The 22,427-nt window shown below is 48.0% G+C and overlaps 1 protein-coding gene across 8 annotated transcripts in view; it reads left to right on the top strand.

Moving 5' to 3' along the window:
* Positions 1-22,427, top strand: part of RIN2 (Ras and Rab interactor 2) — a 225,527-nt gene that overhangs the window by 24,168 nt on the left and 178,932 nt on the right. For 6 of the 8 annotated variants that reach the window (XM_067707365.1, XM_067707364.1, XM_067707356.1 and 3 more), the window contains exon 2: positions 16,980-17,089. The exons of the other annotated variants lie outside the window; for them this stretch is intronic. The gene's annotated coding sequence lies outside the window, so the exon portion shown is untranslated. The remainder of the gene's footprint in view (positions 1-16,979; positions 17,090-22,427) is intronic. 8 annotated transcript variants of the gene reach the window in all.

The following is a 22,427-nucleotide window of genomic DNA, read 5'->3' on the forward strand; positions in this document are numbered from 1 at the left end:
GAGAGCAGGCATTCAAAGCCCAGATAAAAATGACCTTCACAATAATAATAACAACAGTAGTTACTCTCCATCGTGTGCTGCCCTGCAGCTAAGGGCACTTCCAGTTATGTTATTGAGTCTTGCAGTCATTAAGCTGAAGGATTGTGATAGATATCAAAAAAGCACACAGTCAGCAAAACCAGATGCTGAGGAACAGTGTTGAAGGAAACTTCTGGCTTGTGTTTTCAGAGGCTCACTTCTGAGCACGGCCAGCCCCCAGCCAGTGTGGAAGGGAGGAGGGACGGAGTGAGCAGCTCGTGGGGCAGCTTCTCTGGGCCAGGCCCTGGGCTGGACGTGCCACCGATGTCAGCTCATCCCATTCCTACTACATCCTGGGGTGAGCTGTTACTTCCCACTGTTCATGGATCAGCAGAACTGAACTTCGGGCGGATGTAATTCACTGGCTTGGGGTCCCAAGGTGAGAAGATATGGAAGCCGGGATTTGAGTGAGGAGTGTGATTCCAAATCCCAGGACCCGTGATGCCTTCCAGGAAGAAAAACATTCATTTTGGCCGCTCTTGTCAAACTGTAGCCAAGCCGAGAGCCTCAGATAAGTAAGCATCCCAGATCCAGAAGCTAGAAATGGGAGTATACTTACAAACCTGAACACTTAAGAGACTTTCTAAAATAAAACCTTTGCTGCCGAGACCGTGCCGCCACACCGCACTTCTAAAAGTATCACAGCTGTTGCTTACAGAGCTCGAGTCAGTGCGATTGATTTGGTTTCGATCGGTACCAGCATATTTTGTGCCTCGAGGGAAAGAAGACACCAAATCTCAAGTCAGTCCAAGCCTAGTAAAACCCACCCCAGTCCGGGAGTCCGAGTGTTTGCCCTAAAAAACCGCTGTTACGGCTGGTGTAATAGTTGAGCGTTTCTCCTCCCTGTGCGTCCCTCTTTAATAGATAATAGCTTTCATTTCTGATTATAAAGGTACTATCTACTTATACACAATTAGAACAATTCCGAAAAATTCAGAGACGAAAATATAAAACACCAAAGCTCATTGATGGAATTCTTGGGCCAGAGTGGAATGTGATTCAGAGCATGAGTTGGTAATGGAGAAGATATTTCTTGAGAAACTTCATCCATCGTGGAGGCAGCTCTATACCTGGGGCTCTGTTCAAAGGAAGGCATTAAAATAACCTGGAAGCAGTCGTTTCCCAGGGCTATTTGCAGAGATAGCTTCCCATCACGGTCATGAATTTCTGGGTTTTGAAGAAGCACTGTCTCCCAAAAAGTCCAATCACAAGGGGCCATGGTGTTTCATTCTTTGCTGAGACATCCCGTGCCCTGCCCTCCTCTGAACCTAGGGTGCCATAAATCTCAGGTCAAACCAAGTGTAGACAGGGGTATCACCGTGGGACCCCCGTGGAGCAATGCAGTTAGGTGAAGCACGCAGCCTCCAGGAGATGGCTGGGGCGGAAGCAAGAGGCTGGCGGAGACGGAGCGCTGTGTGGTGAACAAGAGCGTGTGCTGTAAAGCCACGGGGCCTCACTCGCTAGCTGTGTGTATCGAGGCAAATGAATGAACGTCTCTGAGCCCCAGTTTCTTCATGTGTGAAATGGGGCTAAGAACAGCCCCTGTCACAAAAGAGAGAATTAGAAAGAGTTATGCGTGCGTAACAGTTCAGTCCGATGGGCAGTGAGGACGATAATGGAGGTCCTGAATGGGGGGCAGGGCCTCCGTGCATTTTATGCCAGGTTTCCCAGTAACAGAGAGACGCAGGGCACGTCTGACCAGATGGTTGCGTTTGTCTGGAGAGGTTAGTAAATAAACCCCAAACGTTCGGAGCTTAACACATAAAGGTGTGCGTCTGGCAGTGCGTGTTGGATGGCTCTTCTGCAGGTCGGGGCTCAGTGCCCCGGGCTGTCCTTTACTGCAGCAAGTCATCAGGAACACGCAGTTACAAGGTCACTGCAGGAGGGGCGAAGGGGCTGCAGACTGGGATGGTTAAATCCCACGTCTAAGAGGGACACACGTAACTACCACCCCTATTTGGCTGTACAGAACCCAATCCCATAGACTCCCCAGATGCAAGAAGGTCTGAGAAATAGAAGGGGCACATGGGTGCTTGGGGAGCAGCCGTGGCCTCTGCCGCAGGGGCTGCCGTGCTGGACGCAGCGCTATTGGATCACCTGCTTATCATACTGCTAGATATAATCATAGAGCGCAAGAGAGAGAGCACCGACTGTGGCTTTGAACAGGTGAGGCTGGGGAAGCTCATGTCCCGGCTTCGGGGGTCTGTTTAGAAAAGCAGCAGTGTTGCATCACCTGGAAATCCTGCATCCACATCCCCTTCACCGCGCTTTGACGAGAGGCCGATGCCAACAGAGGAGGATGGTGTGCTACTTGGTTTTGTTTTTTCCGGGAAAGGTGTATCCAGGTGGAAGTCTGTGGCCAGTCTCCCTAACCTGTGCTTGTACTTACAATGCTCCTCACAGTGAAGGGTGCAAAGCCTTCATGCAGACCTATGCACTGAAGGTTGTTGACCATCAAAGGTCCCATGATCAAGGTCCCAGAGCATCACAGAAATGTTAACGTTTCTCCTGACAGGTTGCTTACTTAAGGGAGAGTGATTTAGAACACATTTTATATAAAGCCCTGTTTAATTCTTTGAGGTTTTAATGCCTGAATGGTTAGGCGTTCCTTATCTGGGCTCTGTGACCAGATCCCACAGACCCACATTAGACAAAGTAGATATTTACAGGAGAATTAGTCATAAAATATTCAGTGGATTGATTGCACTAGAGTGGCCTTTCTCACAAAGCTCCTTGAGGGGAGGGTCAAGCTGGAGCCTGCCTGTTCCTGGCCGTGTGCCCAGTATCTAACCCCATGCCAGGCATGAAATGTGTATTAAAAAGTGTTGATTGGGCTTCCCTGGTGGCGCAGTGGTTGAGAATTCTGCCTGCTAATAAAGGGGACACGGGTTCGAGCCCTGGTCTGGGAGGATCCCACATGCCGGGGAGCAGCTAGGCCCGTGAGCCACAACTACTGAGCCTGCGCGTCTGGGGCCTGTGCTCCGCAACAAGAGAGGCCGCGATAGTGAGAGGCCTGCACACCGCGATGAAGAGTGGCCCCCTCTCGCCGCAACTAGAGAAAGCCATCGCACAGAAACGAAGACCCAACACAGCAAAAATAAATAAATTAATTAACAAACTCCTACCCCCAACATCTTTAAAAAAAAAAAAGTGTTGATTATTGTAAAATAATGAAATTTAAAAATAACTGTTGATTTGATGAACTGATCTCTCCAAGAATTGAAAACAGCGATGATCTTGTGTGTAAATGTTCATCTTTCTCTCCTGCGTTCAAAATGCTTCCCTTGCTCCTGGGTAGGACGTGAGCTTTGCATGGCCTCTTCTGAAACAGGACTCAGGCGGATTGTCCTTGTCTGAATCACTAAGGTGGGGGCCCTACCTGGTGAACAGGTGCATTGATCTCAGCCACTCAGTGGTATTTCGTGGGCTCCACTGCACACCTGGATGCTGGGACGCCAGCTCCTGCCTCTAATGGGTGGGGTGGGAACGTGGGGCACCCGCCAGCCTTGTGGCAGAGTGAGGGGCTGGGGAGGCGCCCGTGAGCCGTGTCCACGTCTCCACACATGACAGCTCCTTGCACATGCGACCTCACCCAAGAATTCGCCGCAGAGAGGATGCTGGGGGTCGGTGTCGGGTTTTCAGAGCCCCACGGTGGCAGCGGGAGGGATTCTGTCAAATTCAACTCCAGCTCAGCCTGCTGCCCTGATTTCTCTGTTGCATCAAGAAACAACAAATGTTCCCCTGTTGTTCGAGTGCTGACCGGAAGAGGCTTCCGTGGTGAACAGGGTTTACGTTAGTGTGGTTCCCTCACGCTGAACTCCTCCCTTCCACAAATATTTACAGAGACGTTGCTGTGTCCGCAGGCCCGGGTCAGAGAAAGCCGGGGGTCCTCCTCACCACCCGCCCTTTAAATGCTCCGCCGCAGCCCCACCAGTGGTCCAGACTCTGCTCGGCACTCCCATCGGGACCAGCTCGGGAGCCTCCCAGACCGGGGGGCGTTGCATCCACGACCCCTGTCCATCTCGCCCTGTTTGGGGCCGCCTTCCTTGCTCTGACCTGGGCGATGACTGTCCCACTGGAGGCTCTGGGAGGCTGGAGGAGAGGCTCCCCCGGGAGGCTGCCTCACTCCGGGTGCCTCTAGAAGCAGGCCCTGAGCAGAGATCCGAGTGTGACTCATCGGGGGAGGGGGATGTTGGGGCCGGGGACCCTAGGAAACACCGGGAGGGGAGCGGGGGTGCTGGGAGGCAGCTGATCCAGGGTGTGTGATCTGTCAAATCAGCCTGCGGACAAGGTCGGTGACAACCTGACTCGGTCACCCTGCTGAGGGTGAGCGCTGGGGGGGCCCAGGATTCCGACGCCTGCTCCCAGCAGGCCTGAATGGGGGCTGTTTGGCAGGAGGGGGGGCAATTCCCAGCCCTCAGGCCTGCTGTGCCCCCGGGAAGGGCCTGTCCTCCTCTCCCCCAGCCACAGACATCCTCCGGTGCCGGGGGGACAGCGTCTCCTGCAGGGTGTGTCTGAGCCGGGCTGGCACCGAGGCCAGGAGCGCCCTCCTCCAACCCTGAGGATTATCTGAATTTAGGCGGAAACTTGAATATCCCAGGGCAGCTTGGAACCGGATGTGGCTTTCCCCATGACTTCTGCTACCTGAGGTTTCATTCAGGGCGGCAGGTGGTGTCAGGGGCTCTGCCCTCTGCTGATCTGGTCGGGGCAAGTTGGGATGTTTTGGTGACAGCTGATGGTATTTAAGAATTTTTGCTCCAGTCTGCTTTAGTTGTCAGAAAGTCTTTTAAACAATTGGTTCTGTGGGTGCGTGTGTGAAAGCATGCTAGTGATGACAAAGTGTTCCTTGTTTAAAAAGTTACCTATACTGCTGCGCTGAGACATTCTTGTATTGTGAAGAGTATGTAGGTTTGGGTAGAACGGACCTATTTAATGCAGTAAATGGCTTTCGACATATAGGGCTCTGAGTTACAATAGAATGCTGGTTGCTTAGGTCCAAATATCTTTGCGTAACTTCCCCAAAAATAACCCAAATCGACAAATAGAGCAAAGAAAACCATTGTTTACAGATGCCGTGCATATTTCAAGGAGACAGAATTCTACAAACTTCCAAGTTACCTGTGATTAATGAGATAAACACCCAAGTCCAGCCAGGCAGCTCTGGAGCCCACCCCTGTCCGGAGCAGTGGGCAGAGATAGCAGAGAAAATGTGGAGAAAAGAACAGGAGTCTGGGAAGCCTGTGGTGACCTAGCCCAGAAAACATCACCCCTAGAAAGACAAGCCCCATCCTGGGTGGAAATACTGGAATGCGTGTGGGACCCGAGGCTTCGAGACAGAAGGGGAACCTTGGAAGGTTGCCCCTTGGAGAAGATGTGGAGAAAGAACAGTGGAGGAGTCCTGCAGAGATGAAAGAGATCAGAATCCCCCTCGCCAAGAAATGCACTACGCAATAAAGAAACTGCACTTCACCAAACCAACAGCAGGGGGCGAGCTTGAATCAAGAAACCTCGTTAGCCACCCCAGGCCCCGTCCCTTGTCTGTGTCCAAGCTCACTGCCGGTCCAGGAAAGAAAATCTATTATAAAAGGAACAGAATGCCGCAGGCCACATGCACGCAGAGCTGCAATCAGAAGAAAAGAAGAGTTTGAGAATCAAAACGTTTCAGGGGTTAAATGTTCACCCCTCTCTAAACACACATATATACCCCAAAGCAGAAGAAAATGGCAGTGTTCCAACATTAGTTAATTAAATATCCTGAGATAAGCATTTTCTTTTAAAAGTTTTTGATTCAAGGTTGTCGTACATATATTTGTCATATATATATTTGTGTATGTGTATATATATATGTTTATGTACGGCAACCTTGAATCAAAGATTTAAAAAATCAGAACTAAAATGGACAAAACCCAGGAAGATGTGAAATGAGAGTTGGCTGGACCCAGGAGGAGAAGTGAGCTTCAGTTTGCAGACGGTAATGTTGTCCTTGGGACCGTCCCTTCCGAGGACAGCAGACTGACCAATCACCTGGCACCTGCTGTGTTGCACTTTCTTTCCTAAACTGCAGCCCAAGGCAAGCATTCCTTGCCCACAGCTGTACTTACTGTCTCATCCAATGAGAAACAGTTTATAAGGCCAGTCTTGGTGATGGTTTTTACCTTCCAAGTTCTCTGTTACATGAGACTCTAGGAAATACCCAAATACTTTCTAAGGGCAAGTCAAGTGCTATTTGTCAAGAAGATAAAACTTGCCAAGGAGAGTGTCATCTCCCTTGATAATATGTAAGAATTTCAGAGATAACAAACTTTTCAGAGATGTTTCCAAATTGCATTGAACGATCACGACAACTTCAAGTTCACAGAGTACCTTCCACATGTTGTATTATCTTTAAAGTTGCAAAGGGGCTAAAACACAAGGATATGATGGTTTCTTCCCCTCCTCTGTGTGACAAGCAGCTTAGAAATGCTTTGCCTGGTTTACGTACCTCAGAAATGAGAATGGCGATGGTTTCCTTGTATGTGACGTCTGCCGTACACAGCTAACCTTAGACTGGGGGAGGCTCACTTCTCTAACGATGGACGCACCGTCGTCACATGTTCTCTTTGCCCACCCGCACCCCACACCCCAACAAGAGATACAGTCTCATCTCTTCCCTTTGAATCTGGCTAGGTTTGAGTCTCACTTGTAACCAGTAGAATGTGGCAAAAATAACACTGCCTTACTTCTGAGGATGAGTTGGAAAAGGTGATGCATTCTCCACCTTGCTCTCTGGACCATGCTGAGGCTGCCACGCTGTGAGGAAGCCCAGACTGGTCCATGGGAAGAGACTGCATGGTCTGAACCTGCAAGAAGTAAGAGAAGATGCCCTGCCGCTCTCCACCTGTGCCAGCTGTCTCTCCGCCCCCCACCCCCACTCCCGCCCTTTATTCCAGCCCCAGCTCCTTTCTCTGTGGCTGCAGTCACATTGAGGACGCTCATCCGGAACCACCCAGCCAAGCCCTGCCTGAATTCCAGACCCTCAGAAACCAGAGAGAGAATAAAATGATGGCTGTTTCAAGCCACTGACCCCTGTGGGGATTTGTTATGCAGTGACGGGTATCTAGAATGAATGGGGCCTCAGTGACTAAACAAATAAGGACTGTTTTGATGGAGGAGTAACTATGCCTAATACCTTTTGTAGTGGTTTTGTTTTGGATAATTTTTAACCGGAACGTCTCTAGATGTAGCTTACAAACTGACCTTTCTACTGGTAAAGAATTGAGTTCTTTTCAGGTTTTCTTTTTTGTAGTTTTAGAGCTTTAAATATCTACTGCTTTTGGCAAAAGTAACTGATAGGAGAGAATGCTGGAGAGATCTGTTTACCTTGTCCTCAAATGGGGTAAACCTCCAAAAACGCAGCAACTGAGAACATGGGTACCATCCTCAAGCTTTCCGATGAAGCCCAAGGTTGGGTGGCTCCCACGCTGGCTGGTGGTAAGCAACTTGCCTAATGCCCTAGGTCACAATGGAGAGAAGTGACCTCACACAGAGGGCTGGAACGAGATTTCATTCCTAATGGTGCAGTGGCCATGCTCTGGATCCCAGCCGGCCTGCCCCTGGAGCCTCAGACTCAACTCATCCAAAAGTGAAACACACCCACTCAATTCCTCTAGTTTTAATAAGGCCAGCGGTCAGGATGCCTGCTTCCCACACAGGAAACTTGACCCCTGGCCTTGTCGATCACAAGGGCGGCTGTTAACCACTTGTCCTTGATTCTCTATCTGTGTATGTGGGTTTGTGGGGAGGGGACTTCTATGCTGAAACAGAAATACATATTTATTCCTGTTAATTTTTCAACTAGTGTTGGACTTTTCCACTTAGACTCAGCTTATCTAAAAATATAATAATCGTCACCTGCCTGCACCAGCTCCTTCTCACGGCATCCTTTTCCTCTTGGGGGCCCTTTTGGAGCTTCCTCACGTACAGCAGTTGCCTTCTGTAACAGCTCTCATGTCCGGTACCGTCTTTCCTAGTTCAAGGTCGTAGTTCATGGTTCAGGTCTTCATTATCTGCCCTAAGTGGCCCTTCCACCTCCAGCACCCCACCCCGACACAGACTTCGGGGGCTCCCCTAGGTTTACATTGTACAGTGGAAGCCCCACCCTTGGTCCGGGCCCTTTCCTGGACTGCCTGTCCTCTCCCATCCCCAGGCCTCCCAAGGCCAACTGGTGTTCTAATGCTTTGACCTCGGCACACCTGCTTTTGGCCAAGTGGTTTTCTCTAAAATGCCTTTCCTCTCGCTCCCCCGTTGAAACTCCACTCGTCTTCTGCATCTCTTTCAGATGCTCACATTTAAAAACAGGGCCCTGTCTGTGTCCCCGCAGTGTCCAGCTGAGACCTTGAGCAAAACCCAGCCAATATTTATTAAAGTGAATAAACAAATGAACTGCTGGCCCTTTCCTTAACTGGCAGAATAGAAACAGGAATGGTTGCAGAATTACCACGGATGTATCTGCATTCCTAGAAATGCTGGTCATTTCTGAAGTTAAGAAGACGTTTCCATAATAGTGAACCTATTTATTCGAGAAAATTCTTTAAAACAATCTTGTAGATCTTATTTAATTTAATCGTACACGTTTAAGCAAAGGTCAAAGAATCTAATTTAGTGAGTTAGTACAGTGCTAAGGTTTGGATTGTCAAAGGGCAACAAAATTCTTGATTTGTCCTTTGAAAGAAAACATATCAGAGTAAGAGATGACCCACCAGGAGAGGAGGTATGCCCCTCCCCTGGAAGTGAGAAAAATTTGCATAAGGAAAGTTAACTAACAGGTCTATTTTAAAGTAATCGGAAGTAATCTAAAATTCCTCAATTGCCCAAAAGTCTTTGGAAAGGGAATAGAACATATATAGCTAATTTGAATTCTTATTTCATAGGTATTGTAACTTCTATTAATATTACCAAAAAGTAAATTATTTCTTGGGATAAATGTTCCTAGAACTGTTAACAGAAGATGTGTTTTGGGAAATGTTCCTATTCTCATGCAAAGCCGGCATTTGGAATGATTTATCTATCTGTATGACTATGGGTCTGCATTCTGACTTTTTTTTGTGCCCACTCAGACAATAAAATAGCTAAAGGTTAGAGTCTTCTAGACTTACCAGAAATGTTCCTGTGTTGGAAATACCCGTAATTACTCTCCTAATTCCTTACATATTTCCTTCCTTCCCTCCCCCATCAGTTTCTTCTCAGGCAGTTTTCTGTGGTTGGGTAGGTGGGGGTCAGGATGCCCTCTAGGGGCAAGGTCAAGGACAGGGTCAACCTGACAGCATGAGGTGAACGAGAGAAACTAAGAAGGTCCTCACAGGTGGCCCTGCCGGAGGGGACCTTAGACGCCCAGCTGCTCTCCTTTGCCGCCCCTTTTAGGTTCCGCCTGTCGGCAGCGGGCGTCCACACCAATTTCCCCAATTCCCTTTTCAACAGCCAAAGTTTATTATTTGTAAAAGGTGGTGAGAGGAGGACATTCAAATATATAATATGCTGTATTTTAGTCAAACACTGACTGAGGTCCCAAAGTGCCGTGTTCCACGAAGACTTAAGCAAGAGCAGAGTTCATCCTGGTCTTGAGAGGAAATTGTGTGGGTCAAACAAGATCAAGATCATGACAGTACAACATAGTAATCCACGCTGTGGAAAGGCATGTAAACAGAGATGTATTAACCAAGTTCAGTGAGACTTCAAAGGAGTGAGGGACACATGATGCATGGGACCCAGAGCAGACTTGGGGAGGGGGCAGGGGCCACCACGGGGGTTAAAGGTGGGGACAGTGGGGACAGATCTGGGTTTTGCCATGACCAGCTCATGGTGCTAAGCAGCTCACTTCACTTTGTCCTGCTTTCAGTTGAGACTCTAATGCTGCTTGCCTCATGAGGCTGCTGTGATGGTGTAAGGGCGTCGGGGGAAAGCAATTGGCGTAGTGCCTGGCGTGCCGTCAGTCCGGCGCCGCGGTGGCCTGCTGTACTTTGAGATGGATCTTAAAGGAAAGCCTGGATTGGAGCAGGAGGTGGCAGCAGAGGGTGAGGGGTTTCAGGCTGAGCATCCTCCTGTGTGCATGTGTGCGTGTGTGTGTGTCTCTTTGTGTGTGTGTCTTTGTGTGTGTGTGTGTGTCTGTGTCTTTGTGTGTCTGTGTCTTTGTATGTGTCTTTGTGTGTGTCTATGTCTGTCTTTGTGTGTGTGTGTCTGTGTGTGTGTGTCTTTGTGTGTGTCTTTGTGTGTGTCTTTGTGTACATCTGTGTGTATTTATATGTACGTGTATTTATATGTATGTGTCTTTGTGTGTGTGTGTCTTTGTGTGTGTGTTTCTGTGTCTTTGTATGTGTGTGTGTCTTTGTATATGTGTGTCTGTCTGTGTCTCTGTGTGTGTGTCTTTGTGTGTCTGTGTCTTTGTATGTGTCTTTGTGTGTGTCTGTGTGTGTGTCTGTGTCTTTGTGTGTCTTTGTGTACGTCTGTGTGTATTTATATGTATGTGTGTTTGTGTGTGTGTCTTTGAGTACATCTGTGCGTCTTTGTATGTATGTGTCTTTGTGTGTGTGTGTGTTTGTGTCTTTGTGTGTGTGTGTGTGTGTGTGTGTGTGTGTTTAGAATACAGCAAGTACACCAACCAAGGCATAGGAGACAGTAGTACTAGGAGCCCATAAGACTTTGAGGGCTGTTCCACAGAGAAATGCTGTCCAGTAGAAATATAATGTGAGCCACATATTCTAAATTTTCTAGGAGTTACATTAAAAAATGTTGAAAGAAATAGGTAAAATGAATTTTAATAATATATTTTATTTAATACAATGTATTAAAATATTTCAACATGCAGCGACATTAGTGAAAAATGGGTGCTGGAAGCAACATTGAATTATAATTTGCTTGTGTGGCAAGAGCACCGGATACCTACAACTATAGCCTGATGTTAGGAGCACGGTAACTATTGAGATATGGCTGGGGATAGCAAACCCCCTTTTCGGTAAGGCCAGATAGGTTTATCAGCCTCCCTAGTACACTATTTTGTTAAATCCACGTTGGAAATCTATGCCAGAATGCTAAAACTCAGTCAACAGGTATTAATGCAAATGCCTACTTCATGCTCCATACCGTGCGATGCACCAGGGTGTATGGACAAAGGAAAACTTAAGACCAGCACCTCTGCACACATTGAAACAGTGTAATTAAGCTCTAAGCTTTGGGGTCCACAATGTAATAATTTCAGGATATTTCAAGTAGACCAAACGCTGCCTGATAATATAGTTGTGAAATCATGGGTAGTGGGCAAAGCAGAACATACACAGACATACGTGCACACTGAGTGGACAGACATACAAGTTTGGCCTTTCCTGTTTTGTCAAATGAGAGATTGGAGTATAATGAAGATTTTCAAAATGGGCATCTGTAAGTGTGGACTTATGCTCAGGGATTCATATATCCTCTTTGGGAATGTTTGAAGTGTGTTTTTATTTTAAGGATAATGGTTCATAATTCATCTAACTATATTCTGGGTCATCTAAGGCAATGTTTATCAAACTATGGGTCATAACTTCTAGTGGACTAGTGGCTTATGACTCTTTAATAGGCATGTCCGGCATTGCTTTCAGTAAAAGTGAATGGACTGGAAAACATCAGGATGTAAGGGTTAGGTACTGTCTTATAAAATGTTTGTTTCTGTGCTGTATGTGTGCGTGTAGGTCTGGGTCATGATGTGAACTGTATTACTGTGGGCAGATGTCCAAAGAGATTGAAAGCCATTAATCACTAGATCACTGGTTCTCAACCTTCACTCAACACTGGAATCACCCAATGGGCTTTGAAAATTAAGACTGTGAGGGTCCACCCCCAGAAATTCTGCTGTAATTGATTTCAGGTGTGACCTGGCCATGAGGCTTGCTTTGTTGCGTAAACCTTCTTAGCTGTGCAGCCAGGGGTGCGACCCTGGCAGGGTTTGAGCCTTGTAGCCAGGTAACTTCAGTCCTGCCTCTGGTTTGTGTTTCTTTAATTTGCCTTGGGGCCAAGTCTTCCCACAGACTGGAATTGTTGGAGGGTGGGAGGAGGGAACAGGGGGGCTGAGGGCATAGATGCTTTGCCCCAGGTGAAGGCAAGTGCAGTCTAGTGGGGCAAGTGGATGAAGTTCACAGAGGTTCAGGCAGAGACACGTGGGTTGGGGTGAGGAGAACACAGAGAGTGGAAGAGAGGTTGGTATCATTTGAATCGTGTGAGCAGTTTCACCTGCTCTTCCCCTCGGAGTCTGCGATTTCCCCAGGTGGTCTGTGTGTGGGTGCCTCCATACAGCAGCTTACCTTGGAGGGTGACCCTTGACTGATTCTCTTCCGTTAGCCCTTCCCTCACAGAAGATGCAACTCCACTATACTCCCGTCACAAGGGACGAGTTTCAGCAAAACAACATCATCTCTTACATTAAATTAATCTTGTTACTTCTAATCGTATTGGTTACATTCTTGTTCTTATATAATTTGTCATTGTGCTTGGTTTTATAAGTGTACAAGCTCATGAGAATAAGGTATTGATACCTAGTTATTTTATTTGTCTATACTTAATTAATATAATAGAAACAATATAATGGAGAAAGCAGTGGATTTTTTGTGCCTTGAAAGGATAAGCTTCCTTTCCTCGCTGGGCCCCTTTGCTCTGTGTGACTGTGCAGCCCACCTGGATACAGTGGCCAGTAAATTAACCCGACCTCTTATTGATCTATTAGCAAAGATCAGAAGACGTTGTGTAGTGTAACGGAAATAAAAACAAAAATAAACAAATGGGACCTAATTAAACTCAAAAGCTTCTGCACAGCAAAGGAAACCATAAACAAAATGAAAAGACAACCCACAGAATGGAAGAAAATATCAATATTTGCAAACGATGCAACTGACAAGGGATTAGTCTCCAAAATTTACAAACAGCTCACTATCAAAAAAAACCAATCAACCCAATCAAAAAATGGGCAGAAGACCTACAGAGACATTTCTCCAGAGAAGACATACAGATGGCCAAGAGGTACTTGAAAAGATGCTCAACATCGCTAATTATTAGAGAAATGCAAATCAAAACTACAGTAAGGTATCACCTCACACCAGTCAGAATGGCCATCATCAAAAAACCTACAAACAATAAATGCTGGAGAGGGTGTGGAAAAAAGGGAACCCTCCTACACGGTTGACGGGAATGTAATTTGGTGCAGCCACTATGGAGAACAGTATGGAGGTTCCTCAGAAAACTAAAAATAGAACTACTATATGATCCAGCAATCCCACTCCTGGGCATGTATCCGGACAAGATGAAAACTCTAATTCGAAAAGATACCTGCACCCCAATGTTCATTGCAGCACTATTTACAATAGCCAAGACGTGGAAGCAACCTAAATGCCCATCAGCAGATGAATGGATAAAGACGTGGTACATATATACAACGGAATATGACTCAGTATAAAAAACAATGAAACAATGTCATTTGCAGCAATGTGGATGGACCTGGAGATTATAATACCAAGTGAAGTAAGTCAGACAGAGAAAGACAAATATATGATATCCTTATATGTGAAACCTAAAAAAAATAATAATAATACAAATGAAATTATTTACAAAACAGAAACAGACTCACAGACATAGAGAACAAACTTATGGTTGCCAGGGGGGAGGGGTGGGGGAAGGATGGATTGGGAGTTTGGGATTGACATGTACACACTGCTATATTTATAATAAAATGCCTTTCCATGAAAAAAGAAAATAACTTTTAAAAAGAGGAGACTTTATAAGTGATGTAAATGGAGCTTGAAGCTTATTGGGATTATTTTTCAGTAGCCCTATCTACACGTGAAATAGGGGTTCCGAGGAAAATCTGAATTAAGGAGGAAAGTGGGATTTAAATTATTATCAAAAAAAAAAAGGTGAGGATGATGATGACAGCGACTGATGTTGGTTATGGTGGGTGGCGGTTAACATTTATTAAGCATTTGCTAAGTAACCTGAAATGGGCCTGTGCTTTCCATGGTTATTTTACTTGACCCTTAGAACAACCCTTTGAGGCAGGTGCTATTACAATCACCCCACTTTACACAGAAGGAACCCAAGTAAGTAACAATTAAGTAACTTGTCTGAGAGATTCAACTGGGATTCAAGATCAAATATGTTGCCTCCAGGCCTTAGAGCTGAGTCTTAAGTACATGGAGAGGGCAGGGAGGCTATTCCAGGCCAGAAAATGTGAACCCAGGGAATGATGGAGGGGGTGTGTGTGCCTGTGCTAGGGAGGGTACCAGGGGAGGTGCTGGCAAGGAGGTCAGCGTCCAGTTACACAGCCTGGCAGAGCAGTGAGACTATGAAATATTGATGAAAGAGTTTAAAAAAAAAGGATGAGTTCATCCTTTTATACTGTTGTAGGATCCCTGATAAGACATCCTGAGAATGGAATAAGCAATGTGCAGGACGACACAAATATTTATTTAGAAAAGAAACACGTGTGTGTGTGTGTGTGTGTGTGAGAGAGAGAGAGAGAGAGAGAGTAAATGTTTGCACAGAATTGATCTGGAAAGATATCCTTCCAAGTTCTGACAGTGTCCATGTGTGCCAAGGATGCAGGCTGCAGGCATTAGTGGTGACAGTCAAAGGAAACTTGAGCTTTTTTTAATTTAATTTTTATTTTATATTGGAGTATAGTTGATTTACAATGTTGTGTTAGTTTTAGGTGCACAGCAAAGTGAATCAGTTATACATATACATGTATCTATTCTTTTTCAGATTCTTTTCCCTTATAGGTTATTACGGAATATTGAGTAGAGTTCCCTGTGCTATACAGTAGGTCCTTGTTGATTATCTGTTTTGTATGTGGTAGTGTGTGTATGTTAATCCCAAACTCCTAATTTTTCCCTCCCCCACTTTGGTAACCACAAGTTTGTTTTCAAAGTCTGTGAGTCTGTTTTGTAAATAAGTGCATTTGTATCATAGTTTAGATTCCACAAATAAGTGAGGTCATATCATATTTGTCTTCTCTGTCTGACTTACTTCACTTGGTATGATAATCTCTAGGTCCTTCCATGTTGCTGCAAATGGCATGATTTCATTCTTTTTTATGACTTGAGTGATGTTCCATTGTAGTTATGTACCACATCTTCTTTATCCATTCCTCTGTCAGTGGACATTTAGATGGCTAAAGGAAACTTGAGCATTGATCTAGCATTTATGTTTTGTTTTCTGTTTGTTTGTAAGCAAGATGACTGCATTCATGCACTTAGGTAATTCTGAAAAGGTGGAGGGTGTTGTTAGGAGAAAAGAAAAAGAAATGGAATCATTTGGGAATTTCATATTCTGTACCATCTCCAAGTCCTAGGCTTGAAGATTTCAGGACTGTTCACATTGTTGGAGCTGAGGTCATGCAAGGGCTAAAGGAACAAACTGTCACTGAATTCATGGCGAAGACAGCATCCTTGCTGATTAGTTCCTTTTTTAACGTGGAAGACTATTTGGAGTTTTAGAAATCTGAGCATTGGCATAGGGGTGTAGAGAACGTTCTGGTAAAGCAAGTCCCTTCTTGCGTTACCTGGCCCAGAGGTGGGAATAGGGATCAAAATAGGAAGAAAAGACCCTTTTTTTTTTTTTTTTTTTCTTTTTCTGCGGTACGCGGGCCTCTCACTGCTGTGGCCTCTCCCGCTGCGGAGCACAGGCTCCGGACGCACAGGCTCAGCGGCCATGGCTCGCGGGCCCAGCCGCTCCGCGGCATGTGGGATCTTCCCGGACCGGGGCACGAACCCGTGTCCCCTGCATTGGCAGGCGGACTCTCAACCACTGCGCCACCAGGGATGCCCAGAAAAGACCCTTTGAGGTAACAGTCTGCCCTCCACATCCGTGGGTTCAATTTCTCGAAATTTCTGTCCGAGGAGGTTGAATCTGCAGATGCGGAACTTCCAATATGGAGGCCGATTGTATTCACGTACTACGTACACCTCCGTTTTTATTTTTTTATTTGTTTTATTTTTATTGGAGTATAGTTGCTTTACAATGTTGTGTTAGTTTCCTCTGTACAGCAAAGTGAATCAGCTATACGTACACATATAGCCACTCTTTTTTAGATTTCCTTCCCATTTAGGTCACCACAGAGCACTGAGTAGCATCATTCTGTGTGCTATACAGCAGGTTCTCATTAGTTATCTGTTTTACATACAGTAGTGTATATATGTCAGTCCCAATCTCCCAATTCATCCCCCCGCAGGCATGCTATTTTTTTTTTTTTTCTTTCGGTACGTGGGCCTCTCACTGCTGTGGCCTCTCCCGTTGCGGAGCGCAGGCTCCAGACGCACAGGCTCAGCGGCCATGGCTCACGGGCCCAGCCGCTCCGCGGCATGTGGGATCCTCCCGGACCAGGACACGAACCCGTGTCCCCTGCATCGGCAGGCGGACTCTCAACCACTGCGCCACCAGGGAAGCCCGAAGCATGCTATTCTTGATGAAGGAAAGGCTGGCTTCTAAATTTCCCAGATATGAGAACCAGGAGAAAAGACATGGAACCTTGGAAAGTGAAGATAAAAAATTTTTTTAATTAAAAAAAATTTTTTAATTGGGAGAAGAAACTTCACAGCCACCAATGTGTTAGCAAAGGGGAGAACGATTGTTAGCATTTGACTAAAGGCCTCCGAGGACAGTCAAATATAAATATTTATTGAGTAACCCAGCCCAAGGCATGGAGCTTAATAATAAGGAACTTGGACGTCGTGGGTTTTGGTATCCACAGGTCCTGGAACCGACCCCATGCAGACACCAAGGATGACTGTGCCCTCACCTCTCAGCACCCCCTCCCAGCCAGGTGAAGGGCAAGTCCCCGTGTGGTTTTCATGGCATTTAAAAAATGCGTACAAATGCTAAGTGGCCAATTCTGTGTGTTGTAGATGGATAAAGGACTTGTGGACTTTTGAGCTTCCGCCGGAGAAGATAACAGTTCAAGCCCTCCAGGATGCTGGGCAGGTGGGGGCTGGAGTGAGAGATGCTGGCGTGAAGGGTAAGTGACGACTGAAGCCCAGTGCGCCATGGCCTGGACTCTGGTTTCCAAGTTCCTCAGTGTGCAGGGATATGGTGTGCTCTGGCTTGGTGTGCTGCTGTGGATGTGACCTCTCTCTGACAGAGGATCAGGGAGGATGCTTACCTGTTTCCTGGTACCTAAGGGATTCTGTTATCATGCAGTGGCTGCAGGGCCCAACCAAGATGAGGACAGCTCAAGAGCCCCAGAGCGTAAACTAACCGTGCACCTTTATGGAGTGCCAACTGCGTGGCAGGCCCCGGTGCTTTAATGCATTAATTCATTTCGTTCTCATCTTAGAGCTGGGCCACCAGGGAGCGCAAGGAACCTGGTTGATTACTGAGAGCATATGGTCCTGATGGTGGCCCCATCCCAAGGGAAAAGCCTCTTCCTCTTCCTCATACATCCCCCGCTTGCCTTTCTCCCCATGCCCGCTTTTCATCTTTTTTTTTTTTTCATGGAATCATAGATCTCTGTATGAAAGGGACTTAGCACCAGAGGGACGTCAGCATAGGTCACCGTGGCGGATCATAGTTTCCCTAAATGGCCACCGTGGTATCGCTGCTCTTCCAGAACCTCGCCGGGTCCCCTCAAGCTGGGAGGTCTGCTTTCCCTCCTCTTGAGTCTGGGTGGGACTCGGCAACCACCTGCACAGGGAAGGCGGCAGAGATGACACTGAGTGACCTCAAAGCGGAGATCAGCAAAGCGTACGGGGCTCCCAGCCGGCGCTCAACGCTCCGGGCAGGGCTGCCTGTGAGACCAGCTGGGCCCCGTGGAAAGGCCCCGAGTAGGGGTTCCAGCCGACAGCCCCTCCAGGGCCCCATTGACACGTGAGGGAGACTCTGATGGCGCCAGGCCCCAGCCTTGGAGCTGCCCCACCACTAACGAGTGGAGTGAGGACAAAGTGAACTGTCCCCGCGGAGCCCTGTCCCCACAGCAGATTCAGGAGAGGATAAACATCGTCACTGCTTGGTGCTCTCTCATTTAAACCCACCACGACACCGTTGAAGGTAGATGTCATTCATTACACAGATTTACAAATAAGAGGAGGGAGGCCAAGTCAGATGAAGTGACTCACCCAAGGCCACACGAGGAGCTGGGATTGGAACCCAGGGCTCCCTGATCCCCAGCTTGTGAGATCCCCCCCTACCCCAGGGCCCGTTCCTTCTGGACTGGGAGCTGGGGCCTTTGCTGCCCCTCAAACACAGCCCTCTCAGAGAAGGCGAACCATTTGGAATAGGAGGTCCAGAGAATACAGCTTTGGAGAACTAGCTTTACATAGTTGGCTCTGACTCTCTTTCCTTAATTTGAATCCTAGTTAAACCCTGGGATCCTGCCTTAAACATACAGTCCTCTCGGGAAGCTGCCTGCTTTCCCTCCCAGAGCTTAGATTCGTGGTATCTGCTCGTGTTACACGAGATTCAGATCATGTGAAGTAATAATCATGTTTCTGTGTCATCCCTGTTTGACTTCAGGCTCCGTGAGGCCAGAGCCTGGCCTGTGTCTCCTATTCAGTTTTTAGCACAGACTCTAACCTGTAGTAGACAGTGAATAAATGCAAGTTAAATAAATACCAAAGAGCCGTTAAGTGTGAATTTTCTCGAGAAGGATGATGGTAGCATATAAGGAAGTGCAAAATTCCAGGTATAAATACTGAAGTCTTATCTTGGTGCTAAAGATTTGTCTTTTGAGGTCAAGGTTTCTTTGTCATTTCCTCTGTTTCTCCTGTTAGATAAAACATCTTTGGGTTTCACTTTTATAAACAAAGAACTTCCACAAAAGGCAACAGTAAACTAAACAATAACAGGAACTGGCAGAGCTCTGAGACAATATTTCTCGGTGGGTTGTTACTCAAGTGGAAGATATTTTCAGATGTGCAGCGTTGGAGAATTGACTTTGGTATGAATGTTGATATGTGACATGTAACGTCCACACTCATCGCGGTCGACCTTTGCTCATAGTATCGGTGGCCTTGTGTATTTCAACTTGAATTTAGTTCCATGTCTGCGTGGCATTGCAGCTGCTCCAGAACTGGGGACAGCTCTTCTCTCTACGTTGTCCAGTGTCCAACACTGGATCCTATGCTCAGTAGGTGGAAGATCTGCAGGACCAGAATATGAGGCTATTTGTTTCTTTTATTTTGGCCTCTGGGATCCTAGTTCCTAGTTCCTAGTTCCTAGTTCCATGGCCAGGGATCAAACCCTGGCCATGACAGTGAAAGCACCGAGTCCCAACCACTGGGCCGCCAGGGAAGCCCCGAGGATTTTGTTTTTTAAGAAGGAGAAATGAATGCATGCAAAACGTTAGGCAAGTTTAAATCCCATCTTTTTTTAGTGCCTAATCTATCTGTCAGCTTTTGCCGTCTAACAAACCCCCAAAACTTAGTAGCTTCAAATAATCGTCATGGATTTAGTTCACGATTCTGCAGGTGGGAAGTTCAGGCCACCTGGGTCAGCTGGTCTAGCTGGGTTTTCCGGGCTAACTGGTTGGCTGGGAGCTGACAGGTGGAGGAAGCCTCGGCCCAGGTGACCCACCTCTGCTCCGCTCCCCTCCCCCCAGCAGGACTCCCAAGAGGACGCACGTGCATGGCTTCTTGAGGCTGGGGCTCGAGAGGGACACAGGGCTACTTCTGCCGCTTTCTGTTGGCCAGAGCAAGTCACAGGACACTTGAGATCCGAGACATGAGCAGTAGGCTCCAGCCCTTGGTGGCAGGGTTTGCAAAGCCTGCAAGGGGCAGGCTCGCAGAGAGGGTGGAGGACTGTGGCCACCGCGGAAACGCACACACCCAGTGAGATGCGGCATTGCGCGGGGGACACTGGCAGCGCTACAGTGCAGGTGGTGGAAATGAAACTCCTTATGTGCTTTATAACTTATGAGAAAATGGGACTGGATTGAGAGGAGAGGCTAGCAGGAGAGGCTGAGATGGACACAGAAGAGAAGAGCCCTGGGTGCCACACCTCCCCCCAGTTCTCCAGCTCCCAAGTCTGGAAAAGGGGGTGTTGAGACAGGTCGGGGGGAGGGGAGATAGAGGCAGAGCACAGGGTGGATAGTTGGTCGCAAAGAGGGTTTCTTTTCCTTTGCTGCAGTTTTCTCTCCCTCTGTCTGCTGGGGGTGGCAGCAGATCACAGGTGAAGAGTAAGGAGCCGCCTTCACGTCTGAGTTAGCAGAAGGCGCCCTGCGCGGAATCCAACAACCCGGGGGCAGCCTCAGTGCCGCCTGCTTCCGGCCCCTGAGGCTTCAAGTGCATCTGTTCGTCTGATGGGTTTGTTTGCTGGGGGGGGGGGGGAAGGGTCGAATCGTCTGTCTGCTGCATCCCTTTTGCCATGGCATTTCAGGGAGGCTTCACCTTGCACCGCCGGGCCCCAGCCTCCTGACATCTGTTTTGCATCTCTTTGTCACAGTGGCCCTAGAAGGCTGAGACTGAGTTATCATCGCTTTACAGATGGGGAAACCGAGTGCTGAGAGGTTCAGCAACTTGCCTGGATCACACAGGTGGGCGGTGGCCAGAGCAGGGTTCGAAGCTGGGCTATGCTTTGGGTTCCACGGTACATGGCCTGCAGGTCAGACAGAAACGGCTGCCCAGCCAGGTGTAATCAGGACAGCGGGGTGTCATCCCTTCCCCTCCCCGGCTGCTGCTTGGAAGGAGGTCTGAGGTCTGAGGACTGTGCTTAGGAAGGTGTCACCCTAGAGAATTCAGCAGCAGCAAGAAGCAGCTACCTGGGGGAAACCCCGCCCTCCCCCAGGTCATCAGGAGCCCTGGGTAATCAGGATGGGGAATCTCCAGCCTCCTCCCCTGGCAGAGTCCTGAGCCCCCACCCCACCCCCGAGGCTGGGTCTGAGCACCCTGCTTCACAGCAGCCCTGGGAATGCTCTGGTGGGGGCTGGGCAAGCCTGGTCCTCTGCCCAAGTCCTCGGGCCGCTGCTGAGTCCGTTTGAAATATTCCTCACTCGGTTCCTCCCAGTTCCTCTGGGAAGGGCTCATGCGCCTCAGCCACGTGCTCCGAGGAGCGGGACCCCGCTGGCATCTCCCCCCGGACGCCGCTCTTGTACCATCTCTGGTTCTCAGGCTTCCCCTGCTCTCCATGCACAAGAACGCCCTGAACCAAATATAGTCAATGGAGGATGCTCATTTATGGCCCTGCTCGTGGTTTAGTTAAAGTCAGTGCTGCCATCAGCTGGCTGAGACTTTTCAAGTGGTTTCATGAGGATGGAATGTGTTCCTTCTTCTTCATTCTCTTTTTTTTCCTTTTTCTTTTCCTCAGTCCTACCCATTCTTTCCAATAGGCGGATGCAGCTTGGAAGCCCGACGGTAATAAGGAGAAGCAGGAATTGCTTGAAAATAGTAGCATTTATTAAAGGCTTTGCCACAAGCCAGGTCCTGTTCTAGGCACGTTACGCTTTCTTTTCTCACAACAGCCCTGAGGGGCACTGGTTTTGTCCCCATTTTACAGATGAGGAAACTGAGGTACAGAGAGGTGAAGTCACCTGTGTGTCATGATGCCTGGCACATTCAAGTGCTTGATATTATTTGTAAAATGAGCCATGTCTTAGTTTGAGTCGAAAATTCAGGTGCAAGGGTTTCTATGGGCAGTTTCTATGGGCAGTACAGAAGGGCATAAGGGGGTGCAGCTGGGGCAGGGAAGGGGGAGAGGCCATTCAGGGTGGGGCCTGAGCAGGTGACTGCTGTGGGTGACCGGGGCTCAGTCCCACTGGGGACCTGTGACAGACCATGTAGGGGGCATCTGGGAATTGTCTCACCAAGGGACACGGAAGCTGGGGTGTTCCTAGCGAAATCATGGGGACCTTTTGAAGCAATTGTGAATTTCATAATTATATCCTATAAGTTGCCCCCATTTGTCCAGGGAAGGAAGGAAGGAGAACCTATTGTGCAGGATTCCCCTGGCTTGCTGAACTTCCCCTTGGTTCTCTGCATCTCAACTCTTCCTGTGCAACAAACTGCCCCCAGATGCAGTGGAAAAACTAATAATAAGCGTCTATGTAGCTCCTGCAGTGAAGGTTGGCTGGGGCTTGGCTGATCTGGGCTGGGCTCAGCTGGGCAGCTCTGCTGACCTTGGTTGGGCCAACGCACATTGGAGGGCAGGGGGAGTGGCTGATCCAGGCTGGGTTCAGCTGGGTGTCTGTTTCCAGCCTGGGTCCAGCTAGGCTTGGCCTCTCGCTGAGGTCTGGCCTCAAGCCTGCTCCACCCGAGTGCATTCTAAGTCCAGCCTTACAGACAGCGGCAGCCCAGGGAAGCTCTTCTCATGACCAGGGGAGAGGCAGTGGGTGCAGGTGGAGACCCAGAGGCCTCTGCACTGCTGCT

Source organism: Pseudorca crassidens, chromosome 15 (genome assembly GCF_039906515.1).
Source record: "Pseudorca crassidens isolate mPseCra1 chromosome 15, mPseCra1.hap1, whole genome shotgun sequence".
Classification (NCBI taxonomy): Eukaryota; Metazoa; Chordata; class Mammalia; order Artiodactyla; family Delphinidae; genus Pseudorca; species Pseudorca crassidens.